The 17435-nt window shown below is 43.3% G+C and overlaps 1 protein-coding gene across 1 annotated transcript in view; it reads right to left on the reverse strand.

The window, feature by feature from the left end:
• The window catches only part of CACNG8 (calcium voltage-gated channel auxiliary subunit gamma 8), a 124942-nt gene that overhangs the window by 44271 nt on the left and 63236 nt on the right, over positions 1 to 17435 (reverse strand). The window lies entirely within an intron of this gene.

The following is a 17435-nucleotide window of genomic DNA, read 5'->3' on the forward strand; positions in this document are numbered from 1 at the left end:
TATAAACAAAAATAGAGCGACAATTTTGATAAAAAATCTATATTTTTTACTTTTTGCTATAATAAATATCCCCCAAAAATATATAAAAAAAATGTTTTTTCCTCAGTTTAGGCCGATACGTATTCTTCTACCTATTCTTGCAAAAAAAATCGCAATAAGCGTTTATCGGTTGGTTTGCGCAAAATGTATAGCGTTTACAAAATAGGGGATAGTTTTATTGCACTTTTATTAATATTTTTTTTTTTTACTACTAATGGCGGCGATCAGCGATTTTTTTCGTGACTGCGACATTCGGACAATTTTGACACATTTTGGAACCATTGTCATTTTCACAGCAAAAAATGCATTTAAAATGCATTGTTTACTGTGAAAATGACAATTGCAGTTTGGGAGTTAACCACAAGGGGGCGCTGAAGGGGTTATGTATGACCTAATTTGTGTTTCTAACTGTAGGGGGGTGTGGCTGTAGGTGTGACGTCATTGATTGTGTATCACACACAGCTCTCCCTGTTCTTCAGCTCCGGGGACCGATTGCGGGACTCCAGCGGCGATCGGGTCTGCGGGTCCCGCGGTCCTGGTCACGGAGCTTCGGACTGGTTCCCGACCCACGGCTGGGCACTAGCACAGGACGTACCTGTAAGTGCATGTGCCCAGCCGTGCCATTCTGCCGATGTAATTGTGCAGGAGGCGGTCCTTAAGTGGTTAAAGAACATTTACCTAATCATACAGAAATATGAAGTTCAGTCTAATACACCCTCTAAATGCTGTGTACAATTGTAAACCTTCTAAAACAACCCATTCAGTTTAAAATAGAAATGAAAGGCAAAACATTTTTGTATAGATATATAGATATATACCTTTTTTTAATTTATTTTTATAAGTAATTACATTCTCATTGTTCTCAGCTGCATACGGGCTGGGGGGAGGAGAAACAGCAACACACTGAGCTTCCCAGTAAAATTCTGTAAGGGGGGGGGGGGGGTTTCAGGACAGATCTGATTATTTGAGGACAGCAGGCTGAGTTTCCAGCATAGCTAGAGAACTAACCATGGTGTGTTCTCCTGCTTGGTGTGGTCAGTTTTTAATAGGAAAGCAAAGGAACTAGCAGGAATGACAGGGATTTTACACAAAGGAAGCAATACAAAGAGAACAGGCTACTTTCTTATACAAGTACATGGTACAGCAGGCACATATCAGGAATATACAATGTTGGGGTAACAAATGCTTTAATATACACTCGCCCTTACTCACCTCCTGCTATCATTACTGTGAAGGATGCTTCAGTTTAAATTATCCCTGCTAAATAATATTGCTGTGTGTTAAGTGTAACAGGTGATTTCAGGTGTGACTCCCCCCTCTGCTAACAGGCTTTTGAAATGTTAATGACCCTTCCTCAGCCAGTCCTATTTCAAAGGGTAATTGTGTGTTTGAAGGAGCCCTGTGGTTACTGTTTACTGTGATTAGAAGTGGCTCATGTTAATTATTCTGATTGCTATATTGTGGTCAGGCTGTCTAGACAATGTATTCTGTACAACTAGTAATTACCTTCACTGATGTCATTATCTAAAGAAAATGTGTTTTCAGAGTCGGCTCCGAAATGTCTGCCTATGATCTGTATGGAAGCCCCAGTGTGAGGGGGCGGAGATTTGTCATTGTAACAGTTTTGTAAATTACATATAAGCTGTGTGTTATACCATTAAAGTCTGTCTTGTTCCAGCAGTAAGCGTGACCAATGTGTGGCTTATTGGGTGATTCCAGGAATATCCCTCCTCGTGGAATATTGGGGTGATTTTCTTTATGGGGAGAAGGGAAGACTTTGACGGGGATATCATTCTAATACCGTCACAATTGGTTGGCAGCAGCGGGATTTTCCCTTCTACTCTCCTTTACACCCGGATTCCAAGCAGACACTGGAAGAACTACTGGAAGTCGTGGAAGGATTGCTAGCAACAAAACCAAGCGGGACATCATAGCAGAAGTAATGGAGCTAGACCAGGAGAACTTGGTTGCAGCAACGCCAGCAGTACAAGAGATGGAGACACCAGTGATTCAGGAAGAGGAATCACCAGCCAACAAGCTAATGAGAGAGAAGCTAGCATGGTTCGGTCCGAACCCAACGGCGGATGTGGTGCTGAAAGTGATGGACCTGTTAGCGGAGGAGGCTAAACAAATAAGAGACGCAGAACTACAGTTAAAAACTGGCAGCAGTCCAACAAGCAGCCGTACATTCTCCAAACAGTGAGTACAGCACAGCAGACGCAAGGAAGATTCCGTTTAGCGCTTTTAAAGCTTTTGATGAAAAGGACTGTGAAATTGATAACTACCTGGCAGATTTTGAGCGACAATGTAACCTGCACCGAATAGCTAGAGGAGAGTGGGTTGCAATATTGTCAGGCAAACTGTCAGGCAAAGCTTCTGATGCATTCCGGACCGTGCCAGATCAGGATATCCATAGCTACGCCCGGGTTAAAGAAGTGCTCCTGGCTCGTTATGCAGTAACCCCAGAGTCCCACCGACAGAAGTTCAGGGACTCACGCAAAACCACGAAAGACTCTTACGCGGAATGGGCATGCCAGTTATCCCTGTCAGCCTCTAACTGGGTTAACAGCAGCCAGGCCACCACCGCAAAGGACATTTTGCAACTAATGCTCCTGGAGCAATTTTACAATCACATCCAGACGGATGTCAAAGACTGGGTGAGAGATCGCAGGCCCATGACTCTACCAGAGGCTGCGAAGTTGGCGGATGAATATGCGGATACTCGCAAGACAAACCAGGTCACACCACGGGTACAACCTCCACAACCAACGGCGCCCTCACACCCACCAGCCGCTAGATACCAACCTCCTAACAGACCGATGACATCTAGCCCTCGCTATCCACACCAGGAGGACAACGAACAACGCTGTTTCCGGTGCAAACAGCTGGGTCACTTCAAGCAGAATTGCCCCATGAATGACAACACTAGGTCAAATTGGTCTCAACCTGGGTACCGCCCACCAGCAGCAGCCCATTGTGTAGACTCGGCTTGGGATCCCCAGGAGCTGGGTCCGGAAGAACCATTGGGCACCCCTTACGAAGCCCTCATGGTACACTCTGTTATTACGGACAACAGGGAACACCATTGTCAGCTGGTCATGGGCGACAGCCATGAGCCGGAGGGGCCCTGGAGGGTGCTGGGCAGAAAGAGGCACCGCCGGCCACCCTCCAAGAAGAAGAGGTCCTGGAAGCCGTATAACAAGCTGACCTGGGAGGAGAAGTGACTGGAGGAGAGGGAGTCGCAGCGGGCGTCCCAGATGCGGGCCGAGATGTTCGCCAAGGGCCCACCGGTGGCCCCTTACACCACCACCCAGTTCCTGATGATGAAGGACCACGTGGAGAGCCTGCAGGACATGAGCAAGCAGGAGCTGATCCGTGAGTACATGGAGCTGGAGGAGTGCATAAGCCGCATGGAGGAGGAGAACAACCACCTGAGGTCACAGCAGGCTGACCCCCCCAGGCTCCATGAACTGGAGATGGAGCTGGAGAAGCTCAAAGAGGAGAACCGGCGGCTGCGGAGGGAGCAGGGGGTGGCTGACCCTATGGGGCACTGATCCCCCCCCCCGGACTCTGAGCACCAGTGCTACAGCATTCCAACAAATATAACTTTTTCTTTTTTTATGAATCTCCTGTGATTGTCACTTCAGAGCCATAACCTGCCCCCTCCCATAGCGGGACACCTAGACGGCGGCGCACCGACCCATTCGCCGTCTTCACACTGACTTCCGGTGACTCTGCAGATCGCACAAAGACTTGGGGATTAACCGGCGTGTGATCTGACGACCCGGTGACATACCTGAGTCGGAAGCAGTTGCCAAGGGAGGTCAGTCACGCCAAACGGAGTTAACCTCGGACTAAAAGCTCTGAACCCGTCAACCCTACTGGACCAGGGAAGGTCAAACCGGGTTGTGGAGCAGGGAGAAAAAGGGGGGCCATTGTGAAGGATGCTTCAGTTTAAATTCTCCCTGCTAAATAATATTGCTGTGTGTTAAGTGTAACAGGTGATTTCAGGTGTGACTCCCCCCTCTGCTAACAGGCTTTTGAAATGTTAATGACCCTTCCTCAGCCAGTCCTATTTCAAAGGGTAATTGTGTGAAGGAGCCCTGTGGTTACTGTTTACTGTGATTAGAAGTGGCTCATGTTAATTATTCTGATTGCTTCATTGTGGTCAGGCTGTCTAGATAATGTATTCTGTACAACTAGTAATTACCTTCACTGATATCATTATCTAAAGAAAATGTGTTTTCAGAGTCGGCTCCAAAATGTCTGCCTATGATCTGTATGGAAGCCCCAGTGTGAGGGGGCGGAGATTTGTCATTGTAACAGTTTTGTAAATTACATATAAGCTGTGTGTTATATCATTAAAGTCTGTCTTGTTCCAGCAGTAAGCGTGACCCATGTGTGGCTTATTGGGTGATTCCAGGAATATCCCTCCTCGTGGAATATTGGGGTGATTTTCTTTATGGAGAGAAGGGAAGACTTTGACGGGGATATCATTCTAATACCGTCACAATTACCAATAAAAAATGATCATCCTAACTTAGAAATAAATGGGCACACTGCATGGAGATATCAATATTGATCTGCTGCCAGCATGCTGTGATTTATTGTATTACCATGGGAATACAATATGTACAAATATATTTGAAAGATGTAATTTGGAAACAGTGCCAGACAGAAAAAAGTGTGGGAGAGCACAGGCTTAACTTTCCTCAAAAGATATATCAATTGGCCCGGATTCATGAAGCACTTACGCCGACGTATCTCGAGATACGCCGCATAAGTGCACATATGCGCCGTCGTATCTATGCGCCTGACTCTGAAAGCATAATACGCCTGAAAATAGGCTTCATCCGACCAACGTAAGTTTCCTACGCCGTCGTATCGTGGGCGCATATTTACGCTGGCCGCAAGGGGCACTCCCATTGATTTACGATTCGAATATGCAAATGAGGGAGATACGCCGATTCACGAACGTACTTGCGCCCGGCGCATTAATATACGTGGTTTACATAAGTCGTATGTCCGGCGTGAAGTTAAGCCGCATAAAGCAGGAGTAAGTCAGCAGCATCAATGCAAATGGCTGCACCAGGGAACACAGCCAACGTTTTGTACGTCGTTTACGTAGTGAATAGTGAATAGGGCTAGTCGTAGGTTACATTCACGTCGCAGGTAGTGATCCGTCGTATCTTAGGGAGTAGTTTCGACATGATTCTGAGCATGCGCACTGGGATACGCCGTTCGTTTGAAGTACTTCTATGACGTTTGGCCCATCATTTGCATGAGGTCACGCCTCATTAGCATGGCTCACGCCCACTACCTCCTATGCTGGCTTACGCCGAGGAAACCCAGTGTATCTTTAACAGCGAGTGGGGGTGAGTGCTTTGTGAATCCAGTGCTTGCCGCTCTGCGCTACGCCGGCGTAGCCTAAAAAACATACGCTACGCCGGCATAAATATGCGCCAATGTATGTGAATCCGGGCCAATGTAGATATAATTTGTCTTCCATTTTTGTATTTGTAAAGAAGTCTGTAAAGATAAATATGTATGTTCCAATTCTAACCTCCACTATTAAAAATGGATAGTTATATATCAAAATCGAGCCATGCTATAAAGCAGTGATAATCAAAATATGAATCAAAAAACAAACCGAGTGAAATTGGGTATTACAATGACAACATGAATATCATATGATCTATTGTATAACACCTGTGCACAAGAGAATCCAAGTGCAAATACACCAATATAGGAAACTACAATCCACTTCTCTGTAGAGCTACCTGTGAGAGCCCACCTTTGTTTTTTAGCCTAGGTTCACATTGCAACGATTTGGCATGTCAAATCTTATGCCAATTCTGCAGCTTCTGCCGGCAATGGCACCATCCAAATTGATGCGAGGCCGCATTTGTGGCGCGGCACCGATTCCCGAAAGTTGTTTCTTTACTATTTTTGGTGACTTCAGGGTTTGTATAGACATCTGTTCAGGAACCCCATTCAATACTGCTATCAGTCTGAACCTAGGCTTAATCATTTTTTTACTCAACAAGAATGTTTCAGCCCCTTGTCTTCCAAGTGCGGCTCTTAGGATCTGTTCTGTGGAAAATATCTTACAACTTTTCATCATTATTATTATATTTTCACAGTGGATAATTATTATTTTCCAAGCACAGTTTTTGAGTTGGTATATTGTGAAAAATACATAGTTACCTACCCGACTGTCACACTGATCTATTTTCCAAATTTCAGTCATGTTCCATATTATGAAAAATGGATAGTTACCTACCTGACTGTCCCACTGATCAATATTCCAAATTTCAGTCAGTCAACCAGTCAGGCAAGGTTGAAAATCAAAAGTTTAAACTTTACACTGATCTTATTTGGTACATGCTAAAATAGAATTGAGGATAAAGACAGCCAGGCAACCAATAGGGCAGATCCACAGAGCAAGTACGCCGGCGTATCTACTGATACGCCGGCGTACTTTCAAATTACCCGTGTCATATCTTTAGTTTAAATCCTCAAACCAAGATACGACGGCATCTGGGTTAGATCCGACAGGCGTGCGGCTTCGTACGCCTTCGGATCTTAGATTCAATACTTTGGCGTCCGCTGGGTGAAGTTTGCGTCGTTTTTTTCTGCGTCGGGTATGCAAATTAGCTATTTCCGACGATCCACGAACGTACACGCGGCCGTCGCATTCTTTTACGTCGTCTATAGTCGGCTTTTTCCGGTGTATAGTTAAAGCTGATGTTTTGCGGCGTATAGTTAGACTTGCCATGTTAAGTATGGCCGTCGTTCCCGCGTTTAATTTGAATTTTTTTTTTTTTTTTGCGTAAGTCGTCCGTGAATCGGGATGGACGTAATTCACGTCTATGTTAAAAAAAATGACGTCCTAGCGACGTCATTTAGCGCAATGCACTGCGGGAAATTTCAGGATGGCGCATGCGCAGTTCATTCGGCGCGGGTGCGCGCTTCATTTAAATGAAACACGCCCCCTAATCGCCAATTTGAATTCCGCCGCCAGAGATACACTACGCCGTCGTAACCTTTAAGGATTCGAACTAAAGCCAGGTAAGGTACGGCGGCGTAGCGTATCTCTGATATGCTGCGCGGGTGCAGATCTCTGTGGATCTGCCCCAATGTTTTTAAGGGAAGGTTGAAATTTTCAGATTTCATATACAGTATCCCTTTTTTACTTACTGCAGGTTTCCCTTAAAGCGGTAGTAAACACGCAGGAAATACTTAACTTGGAACGAGGCGTGGGGAACTTACCTGGTCCACGCCGAGGGAGATGTCATCTTGCCTCAGCATGTCTTTCGGGTATCGCCGCTCCAGCTCTGTGAGTGGCTGGAGCGGCGATGTCGTCACTCCTGCACATGCGCGCGGGAGACTTCTTTCCGGCAAGGTCCGGCAGCCAGGCCTTTAGCCGAGGAATCTCCCTGCGCATGCGCCGCTGCAGTCAGCGGCTCATTGCAAAGGGGAATATCTCCTAAACCGTACAGGTTTAGGAGATATTCTTTTTACCTACAGGTAAGCCTTATTATAGGCTTACCGTAGGTAAAAGTGGTAGTACAGAGTTTACTACCACTTTTAGTTGGAACCATGATGGTTTAGTGCTTCAGAGTTACCTTCTTCAGTCCTAGCTTGCGTTTTATGACAATAGCTCACAAACAAAAAAATAAGTTAAAAAAAGAATTGATAATAAAAAAATGATAAAATAAAAAAATACCGTAAGCTTCCATTGCTCATTTAAGTAATTTAAAGGCCCTATACACCCAATCATGTGCAAGTAAAAATGCTGTTTTTTTTTTCTTTTCCTTGAAAGTGATTGGGTATTCTTTGCAAAGTGAATTTTTACCACAATTACCAAGTTCTGGTAAAAATGTATTTGCAAAGTAAATAATACTTTTAGTAAATTAATTTCATTGTGTCTCCAGAAGGGACTCACTATTCTTTTGAACTTTAGACAAGCTTTCCTTTTATTTCTGGGTCTCATAATAATACTGTAGTAATAAGTTAAAGTGTTTGTTACACACAAAAAAAATATATACAGATCCTGGTCCCTTAAAGGGGTTGTACAAGTTCACTTTTTATTTTCTAAATAGGTTCCTTTAAGCTAGTGCATTGTTGGTTTGTCTGAATTTCTCACTTCCTGTTTCTCCTCAGTAAGCTTGCCCCAAACAGGGTCCCGTACGGCGACCGGGGGGGCACGCATATGTATGGAAGGACCTATGTGGACCTATGTGGGCTGGGTAAGGCCACAGAGATCCCAGGAGCAATGGAGGCTGGACCCTGGGATCTCTGTGGCCTTACCCAGCCCACATAGGTCCCTCCATAATTATGCGTGCCCCCCGGTCGCCGTACGGGACCCTGTTTGGTGGCACCCGCCTTGCTCGCTTGTGTTTTTTTTTTAGACATACTTCTGACGAATCGGCTCAGGCCGCAAAACTAGTCAAGATGATTGTTGTGACCCTCAACCCACTGTTCTTCTCCCCCTTTGGGGATTATTATACTGGTGTTGTGCATGGTCGTTACTATTTTAATTTTGTACCTCTTGTTGTGTCCTATTGATGCTGTATTTAATAAAAAAAATGTTTCTATATTTGCATTTGTACATTTTATATTCATGTCACCAGTACCGTGATAGTTCAACCATGGCCCCACCCCCTTTTCTTTGGCTCTTTGGTTTGGGGACCTTAGATCCAATTGCTCTATATTATAGAGACAGTGTTGGGGTAGACCATTCGTCATAAACGATGAAGATTCGACGAAGCAGAGAAAAACATACAAACGTTGACTCTGTCATTGAAGGCTTATGGTGTCTGTCGAAAGTTCTAAGAACATTTGACAAGCAGCTAAACTGTACGACGCCGCAATCGTACATTTCCGTTCGAATACGCGGCCCATAGGCTATAGAAGAATTTGAATGTTGGTTGACTAGTAATAATAATTTAAAAATATAATTATTACTAGTGTCATACATTAGAATTCTTCTATAGCTTGTAGGCGGAACATTCGACTGGAAATGTACGGTTTAGCTGCTCCGTCGAATCTCCTTAGAACATTGGACAGACACCTTCAATGACAGATTCAACCTTAATTAATTCAGATTTTCAGACAAATGCATTTTTTTTTTAAACTTAATAAATAAAAACAAATTTTGGGAGTCACTAAATAAATGTATTTTTCGGACAAAAATGAAATTCCGAAAACAAAATATTTCAGTGTGCACATGTCTATTATTTTCTTGTAAAAAGCTTGTATTAGTTCTATACTCTCGTGCATCTATATACCTATGGTTAATGTTGTATGTTGGTTGCAGTAATTGCTTCCAATTACTTTGATTCACAGAGGCCCTACCTTGGGTGGAGGCACTGCCAACTTTATTATCAAACCCACTCTTCCACTTAGTGAAGGTTCTGATTCTCATATTTACCTACAGGTTTAGTGCGCTTTCCTGTTTTAGGAGGGCCATTTCTCATAGCCCTGCTCCCCGCAAAAAAAAGTTAAAAAGAGGGCTATACTAGCACTGCATTTTTAACAGCTCCAAGAGACTGAACATCCAAAGAACCTATCTCTACTAGAAAAAGTGGAGGGGGAGAGCGGTTGCTCTTCTTATAAACAAAACCAATAAAAAGGCAGGTTTGGGTATTTAACCACTTAAGCCCCAGACCATTTTGCTGGCCAAAGACCAGGCCACTTTTTGCGATTCGGCATTGCGACGTGCGACGTGGCTTTCCAAACAAAATTTACGTTCTTTTTTCCCCACAAATAGAGCTTTCTTTTGGTGGTATTTGATCACTTCTGTGGTTTTTATTTTTTTATTTTAATTTTAATTTTTTTTTTTAAATGCTATGGGGCATATTCTTATAGATCTGAGGCGGCGGAACGTATGTCCTTTACGTTACGCCGCCGCAAGTTTAAGTGGCAAGTGCCTGATTCCCAAACCACTTACCTGTAAACTTGCGGCGTCGTTGGGTAAAGTCCACCCGCGCAAGCCCTCCTAATTCAAATGATCCTGGTAGGGGGCGTGGATCATTTAAATTAGGCGCGCTCCTGCGCCGATCGTAATGCGCATGCTCCGTCGGGTAAATTACCCGACGTGCATTGCGCTAAATGACGTCTCACGGACGTCATTTGTTTTGACTGTAACGTAAATGGCGTCCAGCGCCATTCACGAACGACTTACGCAAACGACGTTAAATTTTCAAATTTCGACGCGGGATCGACGGCCATACTTAACATTGAGTACGCCATCTAGGGGGCATCTTTATCTTTACGCCGCGTATCGCTTACGGAAACAACGTTAAAACACTACGGTGGGCAAGCGTACGTTAGAGAATCGGCGTGACTAGTCATTTGCATATTCTACGCTGACCGCCACCTAGCGGTCAGCGTAAATATTGCAGCCTAAGATACAACGGCGCAGGCCGTCGTATCTTAGGCATGTTTAAGTGTATCTCAGTTTGACTATACACTTAAACATAGGATCGGACTTACGTCGGCGTATCTTCTGATACGCCTGCGTAAATTATTTGAGAATATGGCCCTATATTTTTTACTTTTTGCTATAATAACTATCACCAAAAAATATATATATAAAAAAAAATTTTTTTCTTCATTTTACTCAGTTTAGGCTGATAGGTATTCTTCTACATATTTTTGGTAAAAAAAAAAAAAACAATAAGCGGTTATTGATTGGTTTGCACAAAGATTATAGCGTCTACAAAACATGGGACAGTTTTATGGCATATTTATTAATATATATATTTTTTTACTAGTAATGGCAGTGATCGTGACTGCGACATTATGGCGGACACATCGGACACTTTTGACACCATTTTGGGACCATTGTCATTTTTACAGCGATCAGTGCTATAAAAATGCAGTGATTACTGTAAAAATTACACTGGCAGTGAAGTGGTTATACTGTAGGGGGCACTGACGGGGTTAAGGGTGTCCTAGGGAGTGCTAGTAACTGTTAGGGAGCATGGCTTGCCGTGACACATCACTGATCGTTGTTCCCAATGACAGGGAACACGATCAGTGACAGTGTCACCTAGGCAGAATGGGGAGATGTTGTATTCACACTAACATCTCCCCGCTCTTCAGCTCTGTGACCCGATTGCTGGTCCTGTGGGTGTGGTCACTGAGCTCACGGCAGAGTCACAGCCCATTTGCGCAGCCGTGCCATTCTGTCGACGTACATCCTTGTGCGCCAGTCAGAAACTGGATAAAGTGATTATAATTGTTCATTTTTTTCTTTTACTAACAACCATGCTATCATTTACCTGCTCTGTGTAAAGGTTTTGCACAGAGCAGCCCAGATCCTCCTCTTCTAGGGCCCCTTCACTGTCACTCCTGGCTCCTCCCCCTGCCAAGGGCCCCCATAGTAAGCCGATTGCTCCGTGTGCACTAGTGTATACTCACTCCTGAGCCAGCCCACATCCAGCATGGCTTGGTCTCACTCCCCATTCCCTCCTCATTGGCTATGATTGACAGCCAATGGCTGCTGTGTCTGAGCAAATGAGCTGGGAGAGAGCCAGGAGAGCAAGTTCTCATGCTCACTGGATTGAGATCAGGCTCAGGTAAGTATAAGGAAGGGGGGCAGGAGGAGCTGCATACTGAAGGTTTTTTACCTTAATGCAAAGAATGTATGAAGGTAAAAATGTTCAGGCTTTAGAACCACTTTAAGTTAGAAGTGGAAAGGGGAAAAGTCTATTGGTCATATTTTTTGCCAACTTACAGCTTTTCTTCCTCTATACCTTATTTCCCCGAAAATAAGACCGGGTCTTATATTTAGTCACAAAAAACACACTAGGGCTTATTTTCAGGGTAGGGCTTATTTCTAAAAAAACCTGTTAAAATCTAAAAATTCTGTGTCCTGTCTTCCCTTCAGGTCTCCCCCCACCACCACCACCCCCTTATCAGGTCAAGAGTCCGTTTTTTCCCTTTACATTGTCCGTTTTTTAGATAATTAATTCTGGTACTGTGGTTCAGTGCAGTTTTATACTGGTACGGTATAACAGTAAAAGTACCTGTTTAACAGCTTTTACCGGTATTCTTCTCTCCTCTGATGATTAGAAGAAGTTAGGCTGTGATGACGTCAGCGCGCTCGTCAGCCCGCTCCGTGCACTAAAGAGGGAGGGGGCACAGATGTCCGCGGGAGGAGGGGAGGAAAAAGAAGAGCCAGTGCGCAGACATCTGGTGGGAGGAGGGGAGGAAACAGAATAGCCGAGATCCCTGGCTGACGTGCGCACAAGATGAAGCAGAAGCAGACATCAGCCGGGAGGAGAGAAGAGGACCTCGCGCGGGGCACCGGTGGGTGCAAACAAGTTTTTCTTATATATGGCAGCAAAAGGGAAACAATAGCAAGCATTTAAAAAGTTGTTTTACGGAGATTGACTAGGTCTTATTTTCGGGGTAGGCCTTATATTGCAGCCCACCCTGATAATCCAGGTAGGGCTTATTTTCGGGGTAGGGTGTACTTTCGGGGAAACATGGTACTATTTCTTGCACTATAAGATACAAAAATGCATGTCAACAGGCAGCTAAAAAAAATTTGAGGTCAGATTGTTTCCTAAAAGTCTATATTATGCCTTTAAACAATTTAAACTTATTGTGTAAATGCTGTATTCCTTACTTTGTCACTTTTATGTCTAGCAGGTTGTTGTTGGTATAATGAGAATACATACAGTACTGTACCTATAGATGCATTTGTTTCTTTTTTTTTTTTTTTGAGTGTAGCACTAGCCCCGTAAGAGCTGCTGGTTTAGATTTGGGGTTTTGCACGTTACCTCTAAGTTCGTTGTCTAGGGAAGAAAGTCTGTAGAAATTGCAATGTCCACACAAGATGTAAAACCTTCAACTGCAGGCTTTATTTTTCCTGCTTAAAACTTGCGAAGGAAGTAGCGAGTATAGAGAGAAGGGGAAGGTTCAGCTTACGCGGTACAGAATGCACAAAGTATTCAAAGTTGCAATATTCGCCACTCACTCCTGAGTGGGTATTACTCACCCGGATGGCCCCTCTCACATGGCCTAGCAGCCGGAAGGACGCACGGACAGTATAGAAAAAGTTTCTGCCACAGATCGTCTGAGAACACAGAATGGATAGTCAGGAATCCTCTGCCACAGGATTTAAAGTCCTGAACTTCCTGTCTTACAGCCAAAGAGCCTTTAAGCCAATCAGGCAGACTGTAAGAGAACTTGCGTAGCGGATCCCTTTTCCTTAACGAGGTTACCAGGCCTATCCCGAGACATCAGTTTGCCTTGCTTGTCTCCTCCAGGGCAGGTTCTCCCCCGGTTTCCTTTGCTAAGAAGCTTCCTCCACTTAGATGGACAGCTTGGGATCCCTTGTAGAACCATAGGCCCCAGCCAGCATAGCTGGGCCTACTCCAGAGGGGCACAGCTTCAGACCAACATGGTCCCGAGATTGAAATCACGCACACCCACCTCGTGCCAGGAGGGCCACGAGGCGAAGGACCCAGAAAAACAGTGTCTATGCCTTAAGTACCCCCTCCCAGCACACACAGCTGGGCACCACTCCCACTGGGCTGCTACGGAGAGGGGTCACCTAACACATTATGGTTTGCTTGAGTTCCAACATAGGCCTGAAGTGGTAACGCCACCTACAGGCAACAAGGGAACATTTCTACAGAGCACAAGCACAGCCAGAACAGAGGCTAATTTAAATAGAATTAACAGAGTCTGAGCCCAACTATTGGCTCAGACACCCCTAAATTTACAATAGCGCCTGACTCGTTGGGAGACCAGCACTACATGAGCATATAATTAAAGTGATAGTAAAGTATTTTTTTTTACTTGTACCTACAGGTAAGCCTATAATGAGGCAGTGACATTATTGCAGCTCGGCCAATCAGACGGCTGGAGCATGCGAATCCAGAAGGAAGACTGGGTTAAAATGGAAGACCTGTCAGTGGGGACAGCGCTCCACTAAAGGGCTTCATTCTAACGTAAGTAATTCATAATGTGTTAGTCTACAATGCATACTAGCACATTATGCCATTGTCTTGCAGTTTTTTTTTAGTTTTTTTTTTAAAGGCTGCGGTTTACTACCACTTTAAGCAGAGGGTCTTTTGGAAGATAATACTTTGAACATAAGACACTTAATACATATTGAAAAGAGGAGGGGGAGGGGGGCAGTCTTATATGTTGATTTTTTATTTAACTACAGTTACTTTTTTTTGTGTAGCAGCCCTAGAGACACATAAATATTAAGAGTAGGTCAGCACAGAACATTATGGAGAAATCATTTTTAAGCTTATTACATCGTTATATAAAAACAACATAAACAGAGCCCATAATAATAGGAATAATAAATTACTGCCAGTTAGAAGGATCCTTTTATATTTTCTGCAATTCCTACAACAGTTTAAGGCACGTCTTACTAGTTACTTTGGGCATAAAATGATTTGAATGTGAAATCACAGCATTACCCAAGTTGGATAATATTATTCATTGGTTTGGTTGTATTATGTTATGCTCATAATTTAAATTTATGTAAAATGTATGCAGTATAGACTGCATCTCTCATTATTCTGCTCATTATCATAGCATGAATGATTGTATTGGAACTGAAGAGAATACCACCGAGTTTTTGGTAATTTCAGTGTTTAGTGTTACAATTTTGCTATTTGCAGATACTGAGTTGTGAAATATCTTGTCATTAAAGTAGCAAATCAAGATCTGTCAGCAAAAACTGTGAGATAAAAAAGGAAACCTTAAAAGATCAAATGTTTTATTTCTTTATTTTCCAAATCTACATAAGGTGCGTGCTCTCAGGATTGAGATCAGGATAAAGCAAAGCTAGACTCCATTATATAACACAGTTTATTTGTACTTTATATCATGTGTTTTTTTTTTTTTTTTTTTTAGATTGTAAGCTCTAAAGAGCAGGGCCCTCTGATTCCTCTTGTACCAAATTGTAATGTAACTGTAATGTCTGCCTTTATTTTGTCAAGCGCTGTTGGCGCTATATAAAACCTGTATAATAATAATAATAATAATAATAATAATGTCTATCTAAGAAAACATAAATTTAATTCAATTTTTTTTCCAGGCAAGATTAAGGAAGTGTACTAATAGTATACCACTAATGCATACCGTATGTCCTAAACTAACATTTCTCAACCTTCTTTCAATTGTGGCACCTGTTTAACCACTTAAGCCCCGGACCATGTTGCTGCCTAAAGACCCAAGGGGTTTTTACAGTTCGGGACTGCGTCGCTTTAACAGACAATTGCGCGGTCGTGCGACGTGGCTCCCAAACAAAATTGGTGTCCTTTTTCCCCACAAATAGAGCTTTCTTTTGGTGGTATTTGATCACCTCTGCAGTTTTAATTTTTTGCGCTATAAACAAAAATAGAGCGACAATTTTGAAAAAAATGCAATATTTTTTACTTTTTGCTGTAATAAATATCCCCCAAAAACATATATAATTTTTTTTTTCCTCAGTTTAGGCCGATACGTATTCTTCTACCTATTTTTGGTAAAAAAAAACGCAATAATCGTTTATCGGTTGGTTTGCGCAAAATTTATAGCGTTTACAAAATAGGGGATAGTTTTTTTGCATTTTTATTTTTTTTATTTTTCTTTACTACTAATGGCGGCGATCAGCGATTTTTTTCGTGACTGCGACATTATGGCGGACACTTCGGACAATTTTGACACATTTTTGGGACAATTGTCATTTTCACAGCAAAAAATGCATTTAAATTGCATTCTTTATTGTGAAAATGACAGTTGCAGTTTGGGAGTTAAACACAGGGGGCGCTGTAGGATTTAGGGATCACTGTGTGTGTCTTTACTAGTGTAGGGGGGTGTGGCTGTAGGATTGACAACATCGATCGAGTCTTCCCTATATAAGGGATCACTCGATCGATGCGCCGCCACAGTGAAGCACGGGGAAGCCGTGTTTACACACGGCTCTCCCTGTTCTTCAGCTCCGGGGAGCGATCGCGACGGAGCGGCTATAAACAAATAGCCGCGCCGTCGTCCCGGATCGCTCCCCGAGCGGACCCGACCTCCGCATGTACCGGGGGGGGGGTCCCGATCGGACCCCCCACCCACGTCTAGCAGAGGACGTACAGGTACGTACATGTGCCTGTCCGTGCCATTCTGCTGACGTATATGTACATGAGGAGGTCAGGAAGTGGTTAAAGCATGCCAAATTTCAAGGCACCCCAGTCTAAAATGTAAAAAACCTACAGTAAACCTTAGTTTGAGAGTAACTTGGTTTGAGAGCATTTTGCAAGACAAGCAAAACATTTTAAGAACTTTTAACTTGATATACAAGCAATGTCTTGACATAAGAGTAGTGTCATGTCACAACTGGGTATACAAGAGAAGAGAGGCGCCTGTAAGTGTAGCAATATGGTTACATTTAATGAAGGTTCAACATTTAGCAACATATTGCTACACTAAAAAAAGTTAGATTTTATTTCCATCATTTACACTTTCAAAATTACAGAAAACAAAAAAATGGCGATGATTGAGAACAATACATGACACTGGCAGGTCTCAGCTTTGCAAAGGGGCAGTACAAGATATTAACTCTGCAGGGTGCCCAAACTTTTGCAGATGGCATTTTTTTGTTTTCTGTAATTTTGAAAGTGTAAATTATGGAAATAAAATCTAACTTTTTTTTTACATATTATAAGAATGTCTAATCTGTAATTTAATGCCTTTTGGAGATTTTTCCATCTTTCCTTGGCTTTGTTATGCACATTAATACAAATTTTTACCTGGGGTGCCCACACTTTCGATCCCCACTGTACATCAGAGGATCTCTGTCACATCAGAGGTCCTTCATCATGTCAGAGGTCCCCATCATAACAGAGTCCCCACTATAATTCAGAGGCAGCCCTGTCACATCAGAGTAATCCCTATGCATCCGTCACCCCTATACAAGAGTCCCCCATCACTACTGAGCTACTGAGCCCCCCATTACATCAGAGTCCAACCATCACAGTGCCCTCCAATCACACATTAGCCTCCCAGTCACACAAATCCCCCCCCCCCCCCCAATCAGAGAGCCCTTCTTCATATCAGAGCCCTAACTTTGACTCCAGCAGCATGGCAGAGGGCAGGCAAACTATTTGCCAACATAGTAGCAATGAATGGTGCAGTTCATCCTAGCCCTGGAGCCCTAGAGCATCATTGCTCATTATAGTGTTGGCAGCCTGCCCACAGGCACCATCCATGACACCTTATGACACTGATCCAGGGCACCCTCATTGAGAAACACTGTTCTACACATTGGTACACATGAAATTATAGCATTTGTTCTCTATAAATAAGCAAAATAAAACACAAAAATCATTTTGACATTTTTGCAGAAATAAAGGAAATGTATATATTTTTTGGATATATTTTCA

The sequence above is a fragment of the Rana temporaria genome, chromosome 10 (assembly GCF_905171775.1).
Source record: "Rana temporaria chromosome 10, aRanTem1.1, whole genome shotgun sequence".
Classification (NCBI taxonomy): domain Eukaryota; kingdom Metazoa; phylum Chordata; class Amphibia; order Anura; family Ranidae; genus Rana; species Rana temporaria.